General features: G+C 33.1%; 1 pseudogene; it reads right to left on the reverse strand.

The window, feature by feature from the left end:
• Nucleotides 1-4,273: 4,273 nt before the first annotated feature.
• LOC125614665 lies at nt 4,274-4,435 on the reverse strand (annotated as a pseudogene).
• Nucleotides 4,436-5,180: the final 745 nt, after the last annotated feature.

Consider the following 5,180-nt stretch of genomic DNA (forward strand, 5'->3'; position numbering starts at 1 on the left):
AGAGAGAGAGAGAGAGAGAGAGAGAGAGAGGTATTTCAGCCACAAAGTTGGACTCCTAAATATCCACCTCTTTATAAGTTACATGTAGGTTGGTGAACTAACACTTTGCCTTTGGATAAACTTGCTAGTATCTCTATCTCTTGAGATCTCACTTGAAATGGAGGTGCGATATTTTTAACATCATGTAAGACTTTCAATTTATTGATAAGGGGTGCAAAAAATGTAACTAAAAGTTATTCTGAAGCATAATGTTTGTTGACCATTTATCCTTCCACCATCACTATCAATTCCCCTCTCTATCTTCTTGCTATGATTTTAAGCCATTTCAAAACAATTTAACTTCTAATGCCACCTTGACAGCTTTAGAATATAATTCTGTTATTTCTGAGTGCATATACTGGGGAAGTATATACCTGGGAAGCTATACCATCTATAGCTCAGTTGTGCTAGGGCAGTGAAATAGCTTACCAAGAGATCAAAGAAGCCACCAGGAAATGGGATGTGTGACATAAGATTTATCAAAAAAATACTCACCAGGAAGATTCAGTGGTGAAGGGCTAGACAGGAGCTTTTCCATAAAGTCCAGAGGTGAAAGGCTGGACAGGTGCAACTCCATTTCACACAGTGTTTCACCTGAAAATAGTGTCCCGATCCCTCTCAGTGTCTGATGGCCAACTGGACAAGCACTTTCCTGTCCACAGTGCCTTTCCACACCAGTTATCACAGGGGTGGGGAGGGAGGTTATGGGTTAAATTATTAGGTTACAGAAGCAATAATATAATTAGCTTTGATTGCTTTGTCCAGTTTTATGACCAGCATCCCAAGGAACTTGGAATATATGCAAGAAAGTATCTTTCTACAGATAGCACAACTGGCCCTAATTTCTAGCATACTTGAGGGAAAGCCAGTGTCCTTCAAGATAATATTTATCCAGAAATTGTGGCCTAGGCTCATTCTTATGGCTTTCTTAATTTGGCTAGGTTCTTGAAACCAGAAAAGGGCATTTCAGGGATATGGTATTTTTGAAAAACATTTATCCTTTAGTTGTAGGTGGATACAATACCTTTAAATTTTTATGTGGGCTGAGGATCAAACCCAGTGCCTCACTCATGCTGGGTGAGTGCTTTTCCTCTGAGCCACAACCCCAGCCTGGGATATGGTATTTTATTGTCCTCTTTTTCTCCAAAGATGACATGGAAGCTAAAAATAATATTAGGATTTTTATAACTATCTTCCAGCCTGGAAGTGCCTCAGAATCAGAGGACACTTCTTCAAAAGCAGAATCATAGAAAAAAATCAAATTTGGCTTTCAGCAAATGATGAATTATGTAAATTTAATCTTCAAAATCTAATCATCTTCTTCAATTGTATCTGTACCATCCCCAGTAATGTACAAGTTTACTAAAGTTACTTGGCATTATCCAATTTTCTAATTTTTGTCAATCTAATGAATATGAAGTAGTGACTCATTATTGCTTTATTCAGATTACCAGCAATGTTGAATATATCCAGAAGATTTTTTTTTCAGTTATTTGGATTCCCTGGTGTTTTTTTTTTTTTCTTGTTCTTTTGCAGGAATACCTTTTGACTACTTATAAGTTTGTGTTTCTAAATACTTTCCAGTAATCAGTCCTCTGTACATTATCTAGAATGTATTTCATAAAAAAGAAAATCTTAATTTTGTCATAATAAAATCCATAATTTCTTAGGTTATGAGTGATACTTTGAAGTTTGTTTAAAAGATTATCCCTAATGATAGGTTTAAAATACATACTTTTATGGTTTTTTAACTTTATAATTTTAAATTTCAAGATGTTTTTTCTTCATCCATTTAGAGTTCATTTTAAGTGAATGAAGATTCTTAACCCTCAAGAATGTAATTTTATTTTTCTGTATTTAGTGATCTGATTGCTCCTAGCTACTCCTAAACATTGACCATTCATTGTGATATCCTTCTTATTAAACAATGATTTCTACACTTTTCTAAAATCTATTTTGCATGAACATGACTTCATATTAATACCTTTTAAAATGTTAATGTCATATTCAAAAATTTTATCCTTTTAAATTTTTTTTAAAAATTAACCTAGAAAATTTTGAAAACTACTGCTTTCATAAAATCTTTAAATGCTCATTTCATGGAATTTATAAATTATTTGGAAGAGAATTTCACACATTTAAATGTCTTTCTGACCAAAATCGTGGCATAACTCTTAATTTATTCAAATCTTCCTTTATGCCTTTTAAAATACTTAATACTTTCAACATAGAGGTCTATGTATCTTTGTTAAATTTATTCTCAATACTATGTAACTTTTGTTGCTACTATAAATTCTATCTTATTTACTATATCACTATCTAGCAACTTTGGTAAACACCTTTTATTTGAATAGTTTGTTGCCAATTCTTTTTTGTTTTTTCTAGATAAAGCCTCATGGCATGTACAAAGGTATTTTATCTATTTCTTTTTAATTCATACATTGCATATTTCTGTGTCCTTTCTGATAGAATAGATTAACACTTGCAAAGTACATGCAGTGGTAACAATGGTGGTGGACATTCTTACCCTCTCACTCTCACTGGCCCAAAGGCAAGTCTCTGTGGTTTCTCATTACATATGGATGCTCAGTTTCTTTGGTATAAAACACTTAGTATCATAGTTAAATTTCCTTTTATTTCTATTCTACTAAAATTTTTGTCATATTAAACATGTGTTGATTTTTATCAATTCTTTTTTATGACAATTAAATCAATTATGACTTCTTCCTTGCAGTCTACTAGTATGTTGATAGATTTTTTTTTTAATGTTGATCATAACTGCTCCTCCTCTGGACTTTCAAAAATGAGCTTTTTCCTTTCTCCAGGGTAATCAATGAGAGACCAATAATTGACTGACTGACTGACAGGGTGACAAAGGTTAGTTCCTGTACCTCAAGGTGAAACCAATTCTGAGATGCAGTATGCTCCAGAAATCCCACAGGGTGAGACCAAAGTTAGTCTCCATTCTTGCTCAACATCATTTCTTCTTCACTGTCCTCCCTTCCTCATTCCACTTCTGCCAAGAATGCTGCCCAAATACAACATTTTTCCAAAAATTGTCCTTAAGATCCTCTTAATGCAAACTGACTGGAAGTAGTAGTAATCTTTTATTGAAGGCTAAGAATAAATTTCAGAAACCTCAACTTTATTCTTACCCTAGGTTGAGAATTAGCAGTACAAAATCTCCCCTAAGCCTCTCAACATAAACACATTTGATCCTCCTTTCCAGGTTTATAATCTTCATTTTGTCCTTCTTGGCATGTGGTATCACCATATGCTAATGATATTAAAATAAGGCTCCTCCTTGGGCAAAGCCTAATCTTATCACTGGGTGGGCAATAGAGGATCCAAAACAAGAGAAGTTACAGAATTTTGAACAGTTATGAGATGACAAAATACAAAGGCAGAGAGCAACTTGTCTAGGAAAAGAACTTATGAAACACTGTGTACAAATTAAATAGCTAGATACAAAAAAAATAGTTTACAAATTTAGGGATCTCTGCATAGATTTGTTTACATACATTTGAAAACTAACTATGGATATGAGAGATAAAAAGAAAATTTGAGGGGCTGGGGATGTGGCTCAAGCGGTAGCATGCTTGCCTGGCATGCCCAGGGCTCTGGGTTCGATCCTCGGCACCACATAAAAATAAAATAAAGATGTTGTGTCCACTAAAAACTAAAAAAAAATAAATTAATATTTAAAAATTCTCTCTCTTTAAAAAAAAAGAAAAGAAAGAAAATTTGATTTTCCATGTAATTGATATCCAGTAAAATGATTTTTAGTGAACTAGAACACTTTCCTATTATAATTCATCATATAAATTACTTCTGATACTACATCAGTAATATCAAATATCCTTTTATAAATTGATATGTTAGGAAAAACTAAGTAAATGTATGATAAATTATTATATATGGCAAATAAATGTAACTAAGACTGACTCCTTTGCAGAAGTTTTTTTTTTTTCCTTTTATATAGGTACAAATTATTATTCAGAATAGTGGGTTTCACTGTGGTAGATATATAGATACATATATCATAATTTGATCAAACAAATTTATTCTTAAAAAATAATTTCAGCTCAATACTTTTTCTTTTCCTCATAAGAGTAGTATGGTAGACAGACTTTAAGTTGTTCCCCAATCATCCCCACCTCCTAGAATTCATCACTTTTTATAATGTCTAAACTTTGAGTATGGACTGTATTTATAATTTAACTTCTTTTGTGGGGTGTGTTGCACCATTCCTGGAGGTACTGCAATATCAGGTCTATGCATGGAGTGGACAAAGCAAGCGCCTACTGCTCTAAAACTCCAATTACTATCATATCATATTTTAAATTGTTAAGAATAAATGCTAAACTTGATCTTAGCCAAAAGGCCAAGAAGATACTATTATCATTTAACTTCTAGCAAATAGAATATGACAGAAGTAGTTAAATGACATTTCAAAGGTTAGTTACAAAGACTATGGCTTAAATCTTGGGCACATTTTCCTGCTCAATCATTCTGAAGGAATTCAGTGTTATGTTGTGGGCCTCCTTCTGGAGAGGTCCAAATGACAAGGAACTGAGTCTCTGATCAACAACCAGAGAGTCTGAGGCCCAGTGACACCAATGTATTCTACCACTGAGTTTTGACATGGTGTAGACATAGCCAAAACCTTTGAGGCTTGTGAGAAAACTCTGAGTCAGAAGCTACAGCTAAGTTGCACTCAGATTCCTGATCCCTAGATATTTTGAGATAATAAACATTTATTGTTTTAAACTGTAAAACTTGAGGAGAATTTGTTACACAGCAATAGTTAACTAATATAAATACAAGGTCTTTAAAAATATTTAATCTGAAAATCTATAATTCAGGGAAGTCATAGTAATGAACAAAAAAGAGGTAATACAGATTATATGTTCTACAATATATGTTGTGCTCATAGTACAAACTGAGTGTTTAGAGAATAGTTTATAATAAAGGCGTGTGTTCAGTAAGAACTGTTTTACAAACTGCTTTGCTACATTTAAATTTCCATAGCACTATGTAAGGCTAGGTGGTGCTCCACCTCTTTGTCAACACTTGAATTTTGTCAAATTTATGATTCCAGATCTTCTAGAGATGAGTAATGAGGATTTCTTTAGACTTTA

This window comes from Marmota marmota, unplaced genomic scaffold, assembly GCF_001458135.2.
Source record: "Marmota marmota marmota unplaced genomic scaffold, marMar, whole genome shotgun sequence".
In the NCBI taxonomy this organism is placed as follows: Eukaryota; Metazoa; Chordata; class Mammalia; order Rodentia; family Sciuridae; genus Marmota; species Marmota marmota.